General features: G+C 53.7%; 1 protein-coding gene across 1 annotated transcript in view; it reads left to right on the forward strand.

Moving 5' to 3' along the window:
* Positions 1-7656: 7656 nt before the first annotated feature.
* The window catches only part of SPTBN1 (spectrin beta, non-erythrocytic 1), a 393630-nt gene continuing 388015 nt past the window's right edge, over positions 7657-13271 (forward strand). The window contains exon 1 of the mRNA XM_068233127.1: positions 7657-7754. The gene's annotated coding sequence lies outside the window, so the exon portion shown is untranslated. The remainder of the gene's footprint in view (positions 7755-13271) is intronic.

Consider the following 13271-nt stretch of genomic DNA (forward strand, 5'->3'; position numbering starts at 1 on the left):
CTTGCCCTCCATAACAGATTCTCGTTGCAGGTACTGAACAGCAAGCAGAACAAATAGATGTAAGCTTTAACAATGGTAGAGAAAGAACCATTGAAAGTTGATAAGGCAGTCAGACATTACCTAACCTGACATCACTGAGTGAGGAAGAGCAATCTCGCCATGTTGCGCAGTAGTCCAGCACGGCCGTCACTACACAAACAGCTGTTTGCGGTGCGTTACACGGTGAGTTTGGTGTGTCAGTGTGAAGCAGTACCTTAATTACACTCCCTGATTGATGTATACACATGCAAGATGTTTTAAAGCACTTTAGGCCTGTCATTTAGCATTCAATGTGATTTCTGCCCTTAAAACGCTGCTTTGCGTCAAATCCAGATTTTTCCCCGGGACTTTTGGCGTGTATCCCACTCCGCCATGCCCCCCTCCAGGTGTTAGACCCCTTGAAACATCTTTTCCATCACTTTTGTGGCCAGCATAAATGTTTCTAGTTTTCAAAGTTCGCCTCCCCATTGAAGTCTATTGCGGTTCGCGGAAGTTTGCGCGAACTGAACCTTCTGCGGAAGTTCGCGAACCGAAAATCAGAGGTGCGGGCCATCTCTAGTTGGAAATTTCAGACCAACTTCATCAAGAATTGTATGGTGTGGGATGCATTGTCAATTATTTGATGTGCAGTTCCAATCAATTTTTTCTGAGCTTTCAATTATTTTATTCACAGTTGGGGAAAAAGTGGTACATGGTCAGATTTTTGTTCCAATCAGTCAGAAAAAATTGATTGCTATTCTTGAATTGAACAGATATTTAAAAAATTGTATGGTGTGTGGCCACCTTCACATCGTGCAACACCAGGAGCAGAGCAGAGGCAAAGCGTGACATTGCGTGTTATACATACATATATACATGCGCAGCATACAGGACATATAACGTGTGCACACATCATTGTCCACAGATTACAGCCTGTCACACCGCACTGCTAACACTCTCATGTGAACAGACCATTATACAGATTTATTGCCCGATGCTCTACAACTCCCTGTTACTTACATCAGGCCACTCTTCAGTACATCCTCATGAAGGGATAACACTTCCTCTTCCTGTGCAGCACACAAACTCTCGCCACCTGGATAGGATACCCATCAAAATCTGCAAGTAGCAATTATTGGAGCCATTCAGCTTGAATGAATGGGAAAAAAACGCTCATTTATTCAAAAATCGCTCAGAAAATCACCTAAAAAAATCACAAACGCAAATCCCTAAGTGCTAGCGATGTTGGTGCGCACTATCCTTAAAGGACAACTGTAGCGAGAGGTATGTGGAGGCTGACATATTTATTTCCTTTTAAGCAATACAAGTCGCCTGGCAGCCCTGCTTATCCTCTACCTCTAATACTTTTAGCCATAGCCCCTGAACAAGCATGCAGCAGATCAGGTGTTTCTGACATTATTGTCAGATCTGACAAGGTTAGCTGCATGCTTGTTTCTGGTGTTATTCAGACACTACTGCAGCCAAATAGATCATCAGAGCTGCCAGGCAACTGGTATTGTTTAAAAGGAAATAAATATGACAGCCTCCACATACCTCTCACTTCAGTTGCCCTTTAAGAAGTTGTCCTTCACCTATACCTATAACTACTCCCCAGTCACACCCCTATCATGTATACCACAAAACATTCCTACACAAAAACTTTATATTTCAGACTACACTGGTCCTTTTTATCCCCATTACTTTGTCCGTTAGGGAGCGCAGGGGTTTGGGCTACATGCGATTTCCCGCACAGAGGGAGACATGAGTACGCATAGAGTGAGAGTCTGTGAGCCGCATTGCATATTCAGCCTTCTGTGATGTGCAATGCAGCGTCTTACAATTGCACATGTTGGATCTTGCTGCGCAATGGGCTCTATTCACAAAGAGACATGCAGTAAAGGATTTTTTACCGCAAAATTACTGCCAGCGGTAATCTCTGCATTTTTTCAGCATTCACTAAAATTTTCCGCATGTTTTCCGCATGCGCTAAAAAAAGTGCGGAAACAGCCATTATTCTTAAACATGCGGTAAAAAGGTTGCATGAAAAAGTGTAAAAAAATAAAAATATCAAAGTCCAGCAAGCACAGCCCTTAAAGAGACACTGAAGCGAGAATAAATCTCGCTTCAGAGCTCATAGTTAGCAGGGGCATGTGTGCTAAAACGCTGCTATCCCGCGGCTAAACGGGGGTCCCTTCACCCCCCCCCCGCAAAATAAAACGACCAAATTGGTCGTAGATTTTGCTGCTCCTGGAGGCAGGGCTAACGGCTGCAGCCCTGCCTCTCAGCACGTCTATCAGCGGCGCATCGCCGCCTCTGCCCCGCCCCTCTCAGTGTAGGAAGACTGAGAGGGGCGGGGGAGAGGCGGAGATACGCGCTGACAGACGCGCGTGGGGCAGGGTTGCGGCGGTTAGCCCTGCCTCAACCAGGAAGAGATCCCCGGCTGCACGGAGGGGATTTCGGGGGGTAAGGGACCCCCGTTTAGCCGCGGGATAGCAGCGTTTTAGCAGGGACACACATGCCCCTGCTAACTATGAGCTCTGAAGCAAGATTTATTCTCGCTTCAGACTCTCTTTAAGGCTCCAGACTTCATTAAAATCAATGGGATGCGGAATATATCACTACTACTTGTAGGCGATTAAAAAACGTTAAATAACGACAAAATTATTCGCCTTAAATGTTTTGTGAATTGATTTTTTTGCGGAAAATACCGACTTTTGCGGAACTATTTTCCACATGAATCCCGCACATTTACTGTACTTTTTCCGCATGCGGAAGAGTTAGTGAATGTTAACATAGCGTTGTTTTTGTTGTAATGTTGTTAGGCACCAGGACGGCGTTAGCGTTGACTGCTGAGGAACATTTCTTACGTTGACAGTGGGTGTTGCATTTCCTGTAACAGCACAAGAGACCAGAAAAGTGGTGCCGTACTTCATCCATGCGTTGTACAGTGAAGCATACAGGCAATGGAAAGTATGCTTCACTGTAACCGTTACTGTGAGCTCTTTGCAGTGGGTTACAATGCTGCACGCCATTATACTGCAATGTACCTGCCGCACTACGAACATCGCATACCGCTTTTCCCCCAAATTAAGACACTGTCTTATATTATTTTTTTCTCCAACAGTTGTGCTAGGGCTTATTTTCAGGGGATGTCTTATATTCTCTGAACACACAAGTTCCTGTGCTGTGTCCTCCTGCCTTCCCCCACTGTGTCACCTATTCCTCTGCTGGATGCCCCTCTTGTGTGCCCCTGTGTCTTCCTGGTGTCCCCCCCTCTATCCCCTGTCCTCCTGGTGTCCCCCCTCTGTACCCTGTCCTCCTCTGTCCCATGTAACCCTATGTCCTCCTGGTGTCCCCCCTCTGTACCCTTGTCCTCCTCTATCCCCTGTCCTCCTCTGTCCCATGTAACCCTATGTCCTCCTGGTGTCCCCCCTCTGTACCCTTGTCCTCCTGTGTCCCATGTAACCCTATGTCCTCCTGGTGCCCCCCCTCTGTACCCTTGTCCTCCTCTATCCCCCTGTCCTCCTCTGTCCCATGTAACCCTATGTCCTCCTGGTGTCCCCCCTCTGTACCCTTGTCCTCCTGTGTCCCATGTAACCCTATGTCCTCCTGGTGTCCCCCCTCTGTACCCTTGTCCTCCTGTGTCCCATGTAACCCTATGTCCTCCTGGTGTCCCCCCTCTGTACCCTTGTCCTCCTCTATCCCCTGTCCTCCTCTGTCCCATGTAACCCTATGTCCTCCTGGTGTCCCCCCTCTGTACCCTTGTCCTCCTGTGTCCCATGTAACCCTATGTCCTCCTGGTGTCCCCCCTCTGTACCCTTGTCCTCCTGTGTCCCATGTTACCCTGTCCTCCTGGTGTCCCCCCTCTGTACCCTTGTCCTCCTGTGTCCCATGTAACCCTATGTCCTCCTGGTGTCCCCCCTCTGTACCCTTGTCCTCCTTTATCCCGTCCTCCTGTGTCCCATGTAACCCTATGTCCTCCTGGTGTCCCCCCTCTGTACCCCTGTCCTCCTCTATCCCCTGTCCTCCTCTGTCCCATGTAACCCTATGTCCTCCTGGTGTCCCCCCTCTGTACCCTTGTCCTCCTCTATCCCCTGTCCTCCTCTGTCCCATGTAACCCTATGTCCTCCTGGTGTCCCCCCTATGTACCCTTGTCCTCCACTATCCCCTGTCCTCCTCTGTCCCATGTAACCCTATGTCCTCCTGGTGTCCCCCCTCTGTACCCTTGTCCTCCTCTATCCCCCTGTCCTCCTCTGTCCCATGTAACCCTATGTCCTCCTGGTGTCCCCCCTCTAACCCCTGTCCTCCTGGTGTCCCCCCTCTGTACCCTGTCCTCCTCTGTCCCATGTAGCCCTATGTCCTCCTGGTGTCCCCCCTCTGTACCCTGTCCTCCTCTGTCCCATGTAACCCTATGTCCTCCTGGTGTCCCCCTATGTACCCTTGTCCTCCTCTATCCCGTGTCCTCCTCTGTCCCATGTAACCCTATGTCCTCCTGGTGTCCCCCCTCTGTACCCTTGTCCTCCTGTGTCCCATGTAACCCTATGTCCTCCTGGTGTCCCCCCTCTGTACCCTTGTCCTCCTGTGTCCCATGTAACCCTATGTCCTCCTGGTGTCCCCCCTCTGTACCCTTGTCCTCCTGTGTCCCATGTAACCCTATGTCCTCCTGGTGTCCCCCCTCTGTACCCTTGTCCTCCTGTGTCCCATGTAACCCTATGTCCTCCTGGTGTCCCCCCTCTGTACCCTTGTCCTCCTTTATCCCGTCCTCCTGGGTCCCATGTAACCCTATGTCTTCCTGGTGTCCCCCCTCTGTACCCTTGTCCTCCTCTATCCCCTGTCCTCCTCTGTCCCATGTAACCCTATGTCCTCCTGGTGTCCCCCCTCTGTACCCTTGTCCTCCTGTGTCCCATGTAACCCTATGTCCTCCTGGTGTCCCCCCTCTGTACCCTTGTCCTCCTTTATCCCGTCCTCCTGGGTCCCATGTAACCCTATGTCCTCCTGGTGTCCCCCCTCTGTACCCTTGTCCTCCTGTGTCCCATGTAACCCTATGTCCTCCTGGTGTCCCCCCTCTGTACCCTTGTCCTCCTCTATCCCCCTGTCCTCCTCTGTCCCATGTAACCCTATGTCCTCCTGGTGTCCCCCCTCTGTACCCTTGTCCTCCTGTGTCCCATGTAACCCTATGTCTTCCTGGTGTCCCCCCTCTGTACCCTTGTCCTCCTGTGTCCCATGTAACCCTATGTCCTCCTGGTGTCCCCCCTCTGTACCCTTGTCCTCCTGTGTCCCATGTAACCCTATGTCCTCCTGGTGTCCCCCCTCTGTACCCTTGTCCTCCTCTATCCCCTGTCCTCCTCTGTCCCATGTAACCCTATGTCCTCCTGGTGTCCCCCCTCTGTACCCTTGTCCTCCTCCATCCCCTGTCCTCCTCTGTCCCATGTAACCCTATGTCCTCCTGGTGTCCCCCCTCTGTACCCTTGTCCTCCTGTGTCCCATGTAACCCTATGTCCTCCTGGTGTCCCCCCTCTGTACCCTTGTCCTCCTGTGTCCCATGTAACCCTATGTCCTCCTGGTGTCCCCCCTCTGTACCCTTGTCCTCCTGTGTCCCATGTAACCCTATGTCCTCCTGGTGTCCCCCCTCTGTACCCTTGTCCTCCTTTATCCCGTCCTCCTGGGTCCCATGTAACCCTATGTCCCCCTGGTGTCCCCCCTCTGTACCCTTGTCCCCCTCTATCCCCTGTCCTCCTGTGTCCCATGTAACCCTATGTCCTCCTGGTGTCCCCCCTCTGTACCCCTGTCCTCCTCTGTCCCATGTAACCCTATGTCCTCCTGGTGTCCCCCCTCTGTACCCTTGTCCTCCTCCATCCCCTGTCCTCCTGTGTCCCATGTAACCCTATGTCCTCCTGGTGTCCCCCCTCTGTACCCTTGTCCTCCTGTGTCCCATGTAACCCTATGTCCTCCTGGTGTCCCCCCTATGTACCCATGTAACCCTATGTCCTCCTGGTGTCCCCCCTCTGTACCCTTGTCCTCCTTTATCCCGTCCTCCTGGGTCCCATGTAACCCTATGTCCCCCTGGTGTCCCCCCTCTGTACCCTTGTCCCCCTCTATCCCCTGTCCTCCTGTGTCCCATGTAACCCTATGTCCTCCTGGTGTCCCCCCTCTGTACCCTTGTCCTCCCATGTAACCCTATGTCCTCCTGGTGTCACCCCTCTGTCCTAGTGTCCCCCTCTGTACCCTTGTCCTCCTGTGTCCCATGTAACCCTATGTCCTCCTGGTGTTCCCCCTTTCCCCTGTCCTCCCATGTAACCCTATGTCCTCTGTCCTCCTGGTGTCCCCCTGCATCCTCCTCCTAGCTCCATGTCACGCTGTCTCCCGTGTCCTGCAATGCCCCCCTAATGCTCTTCTTCCTCCCCAGCTCCATGCTGCTGAGTCCCCGATCTCCAGACTATGGGGAAGGAGTACGGCAACTTGTGTTTGTACTGGAGCCGATGATCTCTTAGGCGGGACCATGGCTCTGTTACTGGGCTGATCACTGCACTCGATCTTACTCAAATGCCCCCCAGCAGCCTCTTGTGGGTGGCCAGAGTCAGGTATTAGTGCACAGGCACTGGCCTGGCTGCCTGCATCCTATGGGGGTCCTGAGGACAGTGCCTTCAGCATAAGGATAGTCAGTATGTCAGTTTAGGGACACTCCAGGAGGGTGGGCATCAGGATGGGTATCAGGAAGTGGCAGCACACAGTTTTGGGCAGCAGTTTTTGCCTTCTGTGAGGGTGGGCACTGGGCAGCAGGGCTGGGTAGAGCTGGAGTGTGTGCTGCCAGTGGTGGGGGCTGGGTAGAGGGGGCACAGTGTGCTGCCAGTGGTGGGGGATGGGTAGAGGGGGCACAGTGTGCTGCCAGTGGTGGGGGATGGGTAGAGGGCATTGTGTGCTGCCAGTGGTGGGGGATGGGTAGAGGGGGCAGAGCTGCCAGTGGTGGGGGATGGTAGAGGAGGCAGAGCTGCCAGTGGTGGGGGATGGTAGAGGGAGCACTGTGTGCTGCCAGTGGTGGGGGATGGGTGGAGAGGTGGGCTGGTTGCTGCCAGTGGTGGGGGATGGTAGAGGGCACAGTGTGCTGCCAGTGGTGGGGGATGGGTAGAGGGGGCAGAGCTGCCAGTGGTGGGGGATGGGTAGAGGGGGCAGAGCTGCCAGTGGTGGGGGATGGGTAGCGCTGGAGTGTGTGCTGCCAGTGGTGGGGGATGGGTAGAGGGGGCACAGTGTGCTGCCAGTGGTGGGGGATGGTAGAGGGGGCACAGTGTGCTGCCAGTGGTGGGGGATGGGTAGAGGGGGCACAGTGTGCTGCCAGTGGTGGGGGATGGGTAGAGGGGGCATAGCTGCCAGTGGTGGGGGGTGGTAGAGGGAGCACTGGGCATAGCTGCCAGTGGTGGGGGATGGTAGAGGGAGCACTGTGTGCTGCCAGTGGTGGGGGATGGGTGGAGAGGGGGGCTGGTTGCTGCCAGTGGTGGGGGATGGTAGAGGAGGCACTGGGCATAGCTGCCAGTGGTGGGGGATGGGGGGAGGAGGGAGAGGTGGGCTGGTGCTGATGCTGCAGTACCGCTGGGTGTCCAGCAGGCGTCGCTGCGGCGCCTTTCCCCGCCCCTCTCCGGGAAGAATCAGTGCAGCTGTTGCGGATTCCTCCGGTCACTCCCTTCATTTCATCCTCCGTGCTCCGAGCTCAGGCGGCTCCGCACCCCGGTGCATCCATCCAGGTAAGGCCGCCCGGGCCCCCGGCTCCTGCGCGAGCGGATCCCCCCTCCCCCTCTCCTCTCTCTGTATAATATATATATGGGGGGGCTGCTGGGATAACGGTGCGCGGGGACAGGCGTGGTCCTCCCTGGAGGGGGGATGCGGGGAGGGATGGAGGGGTAGAGAGGGATGGATGGAGGGGGGATGCAGGGATAGCTGGCTGGCTGGATGGATGGAGAGAGGGATGGATGGATGGATGGATGGATGGATGGAGAGAGGGATGGATGGATGGATGGATGGAGGGAGGGAGGGAGGGAGGGAGGGAGGGATGGAGGGATGGATGGATGGATGGATGGATGCAGTGTGTGGGTGGAGGGAGGATGAGGAGAGGGATAGATGAGTGGAGGGATGGATGGGGAGAGGGATAGATGGGTGGATGGAGAGAGGGGTGGATGGATGGATGGATGGATGGAGGGAGGGAGGGAGGGAGGGAGGGAGGGAGGGAGGGAGGGAGGGATGGATGGATGGATGGATGCAGTGTGTGGGTGGAGGGAGGATGAGGAGAGGGATAGATGGGTGGAGGGATGGATGGGGAGAGGGATAGATGGATGGATGGAGAGAGGGATGGATGGATGGATGGATGCAGTGTGTGGGTGGAGGGAGGATGAGGAGAGGGATAGATGGGTGGAGGGATGGATGGGGAGAGGGATAGATGGGTGGATGAGCTGCTGCCCTCCTGTAGGATCTTCTGTCTGTTTAGTGTCACATCCATACGAAGATACATTGTTATTATTATTGCACATCTGTGCTGCCATGTCACTGCCCTGTTACTATGTTGCATTACTGCCCTGTTACTATGTGGTTGCATTACTGCCCTGTTACTATGTATGTTGCATTGCTGCCCTGTTACTGTGTGGTTGCATTGCTGCCCTGTTACTATGTGGTTGCATTGCTGCCCTGTTACTATGTGGTTGCATTACTGCCCTGTTACTATGTGGTTGCATTACTGCCCTGTTACTATGTATGTTGCATTGCTGCCCTGTTACTGTGTGGTTGCATTGCTGCCCTGGTACTATGTGGTTGCGTTGCTGCCCTGTTACTATGTTGCATTGCTGCCCTGTTACTATGTGGTTGCATTGCTGCCCTGTTACTATGTTGCATTGCTGCCCTGTTACTGTGTGGTTGCAATGCTGCCAGGGGCGTAGTGATAGGGACTGCAGAGGATGCAGCCGCATCGGGGCCCTTGGGCAGGAGGGGCCCTGAAGGGCTCTCCCTCATCTACAGTCTTGGCTCTATTGGTCCTGTGTTCATAATAATCACTTCTATTGATACTTTGAATAGTAGTAATTATTAACAAGCTGTTCCCCATCCCCTTCTTGCACCTCTGACATTGCGCCGCATCAATTGTCATGTATAGAGTGTTGGGGGGCCCCATTGTAAAACTTGCATCGGGGCCTACAGCTCCTTAGCTACGCCACTGATTGCTGCCATGTTACTGTGTTGCGTTGCTGCCGGGTCGCTGCGTTGCTGCCGGGTCGCTGCGTTGCTGCCAGGTCGCTGCGTTGCTGCCGGGTCGCTGCGTTGCGTTGTTGCCGGGTCGCTGCGTTGTTGCCGGGTCGCTGCATTGTTGCCGGGTCGCTGCGTTGCTGCCGGGTCGCTGCGTTGCTGCCGGGTCGCTGCGTTGTTGCCGGGTCGCTGTTTTGTGCTGTTGTTTTGTCTTTGCCTCACAGCTCAGCTGATGTTTATGCTTCTGTCCTCTGTTCTATCTTTCTATCCATTGTATCCTGTTTTTGCTGCTCCTTGTCACACTGCTGGATGGTTGCCATGGTTTCTGTCACTGCATTCTGCTTCCTCTGGCTTCTGTATTTTGATGGGATTTGTGGGAAGTTCATCCAGCTTATGGAGCAGCAGGCTGGGTGTCGGGACAGGTGGATATACAATAACAATATATGATGGTGTCATTGAGGGGTCTGCGGACCCTTTAGCTGGGGTGGCAGGCAAGGTGCCGCTCCTGGCACTGAGTGGGTTAACAGAATGTTTGGAAATGACGGTCTGGGGACAGATGACCGGGTGGCTGATGCAGCAGGAGGATGCAATGCGCCGCTCCTGAGGATGATGCAGCACTCTGCAGCAAACTGACAAGCCCAGTGTGGTGTGTTCTGCCTGCTCACTGTGTGCCCATCACACCCCAGGATAGGGGGGCGTCCGGGAGGCCTCTCTGATTTACTACTGTGACCCTCCAGAGCTGGGCTGGGCAAGTCGGGGTGCTTCTCTTGTTATGGGGGCGGTGTAATTGCTGTGCTGCAGATCTAATGCCTTCACACAGACATGGATTCAAGCCCCCCCCCCCGGGACTCGGAGCCGCTTGTCATCCTGATCCCAGGACTTCACACCAGTAAGGGGAATCTGGGTGACAGATCACCACATGCTTGGTTGCTGGGAGCAGTAGTTCTCTAGTTAGCTTTGGTTATTATTGTATTCCAAGTACATTATGGCAGATTTGACCAGACAGGCCGCTGTGCCACACACGTGTGCTATGCGTGTAACGTGTAGCCTTCTGACTGTACATGTGCGACTCCCATCAATCAGAACTACCAGACAGGCCGCTGTGCCACACACGTGTGCTATGCATGTAACGTGTAGCCTCCTGACTGTACATGCGACTCCCATCAATCAGAACTACCAGACAGGCCGCTGTGCCACACACGTGTGCTATGCATGTAACGTGTAGCCTCCTGACTGTACATGCGACTCCCAGCAATCAGAACTACCAGACAGGCCGCTGTGCCACACACGTGTGCTATGCGTGTAACGTGTAGCCTCCTGACTGTACATGCGACTCCCATCAATCAGAACTACCAGACAGGCCGCTGTGCCACACACGTGTGCTATGCATGTAACGTGTAGCCTTCTGACTGTACATGCGACTCCCATCAATCAGAACTACCAGACAGGCCGCTGTGCCACACACGTGCTATGCGTGTAACGTGTAGCCTCCTGACTGTACATGTGCGACTCCCATCAATCAGAACTACCAGACAGGCCGCTGTGCCACACACGTGTGCTATGCATGTAACGTGTAGCCTCCTGACTGTACATGTGACTCCCATCAATCAGAACTACCAGACAGGCCGCTGTGCCACACACGTGTGCTATGCATGTAACGTGTAGCCTCCTGACTGTACATGCGACTCCCATCAACCAGAACTACCAGACAGGCCGCTGTGCCACACATGTGCTATGCATGTAACGTGTAGCCTCCTGACTGTACATGCGACTCCCATCAATCAGAACTACCAGACAGGCCGCTGTGCCACACACGTGTGCTATGCATGTAACGTGTAGCCTCCTGACTGTACATGTGACTCTCATCAATCAGAACTACCAGACAGGCCGCTGTGCCACACGTGTGCTATGCATGTAACGTGTAGCCTCCTGACTGTACATGTGACTCCCATCAATCAGAACTACCAGACAGGCCGCTGTGCCACATGTGTGCTATGCATGTAACGTGTAGCCTCCTGACTGTACATGTGACTCCCATCAATCAGAACTACCAGACAGGCCGCTGTGCCACATGTGTGCTATGCATGTAACGTGTAGCCTCCTGACTGTACATGTGACTCCCATCAATCAGAACTACCAGACAGGCCGCTGTGCCACATGTGTGCTATGCATGTAACGTGTAGCCTCCTGACTGTACATGTGACTCCCATCAATCAGAACTACCAGACAGGCCGCTGTGCCACACACGTGTGCTATGCATGTAACGTGTAGCCTCCTGACTGTACATGTGACTCCCATCAATCAGAACTACCAGACAGGCCGCTGTGCCACACGTGTGCTATGCATGTAACGTGTAGCCTCCTGACTGTACATGTGACTCCCATCAATCAGAACTACCAGACAGGCCGCTGTGCCACACGTGTGCTATGCATGTAACGTGTAGCCTTCTGACTGTACATGTGACTCCCATCAATCAGAACTACCAGACAGGCCGCTGTGCCACACACGTGTGCTATGCATGTAACGTGTAGCCTCCTGACTGTACATGTGACTCCCATCAATCAGAACTACCAGACAGGCCGCTGTGCCACACACGTGCTATGCGTGTAACGTGTAGCCTCCTGACTGTACATGCGACTCTCAGCAATCAGAACTACCAGACAGGCCGCTGTGCCACACACGTGTGCTATGCATGTAACGTGTAGCCTCCTGACTGTACATGCGACTCCCATCAATCAGAACTACCAGACAGGCCGCTGTGCCACACACGTGTGCTATGCATGTAACGTGTAGCCTCCTGACTGTACATGCGACTCCCATCTATCAGAACTACCAGACAGGCCGCTGTGCCACACACGTGTGCTATGCATGTAACGTGTAGCCTCCTGACTGTACATGTGTGACTCTCAGCAATCAGAACTACCAGACAGGCCGCTGTGCCACACACGTGTGCTATGCATGTAACGTGTAGCCTCCTGACTGTACATGTGCGACTCCCATCAATCAGAACTACCAGACAGGCCGCTGTGCCACACGTGTGCTATGCGTGTAACGTGTAGCCTCCTGACTGTACATGCGACTCTCATCAATCAGAACTACCAGACAGGCCGCTGTGCCACACGTGTGCTATGCGTGTAACGTGTAGCCTCCTGACTGTACATGCGACTCTCATCAATCAGAACTACCAGACAGGCCGCTGTGCCACACACGTGTGCTATGCATGTAACGTGTAGCCTCCTGACTGTACATGCGACTCTCAGCAATCAGAACTTCCAGACAGGCCGCTGTACCACACACGTGTGCTATGCATGTAACGTGTAGCCTCCTGACTGTACATGCGACTCTCATCAATCAGAACTACCAGACAGGCCGCTGTGCCACACACGTGTGCTATGCATGTAACGTGTAGCCTCCTGACTGTACATGTGACTCCCATCAATCAGAACTACCAGACAGGCCGCTGTGCCACACGTGTGCTATGCATGTAACGTGTAGCCTCCTGACTGTACATGCGACTCCCATCAATCAGAACTACCAGACAGGCCGCTGTGCCACACATGTGCTATGCATGTAACGTGTAGCCTCCTGACTGTACATGTGACTCCCATCAATCAGAACTACCAGACAGGCCGCTGTGCCACACATGTGTGCTATGCATGTAACGTGTAGCCTCCTGACTGTACATGCGACTCTCAGCAATCAGAACTACCAGACAGGCCGCTGTGCCACACGTGTGCTATGCGTGTAACGTGTAGCCTCCTGACTGTACATGCGACTCTCAGCAATCAGAACTACCAGACAGGCCGCTGTGCCACACACATGTGCTATGCATGTAACGTGTAGCCTCCTGACTGTACATGTGACTCCCAGCAATCAGAACTACCAGACAGGCCGCTGTGCCACACATGTGCTATGCATGTAACGTGTAGCCTCCTGACTGTACATGTGCGACTCCCATCAATCAGAACTACCAGACAGGCCGCTGTGCCACACACATGTGCTATGCATGTAACGTGTAGCCTCCTGACTGTACA

The sequence above is a fragment of the Hyperolius riggenbachi genome, chromosome 4, assembly GCF_040937935.1.
Source record: "Hyperolius riggenbachi isolate aHypRig1 chromosome 4, aHypRig1.pri, whole genome shotgun sequence".
Taxonomy (NCBI): domain Eukaryota; kingdom Metazoa; phylum Chordata; class Amphibia; order Anura; family Hyperoliidae; genus Hyperolius; species Hyperolius riggenbachi.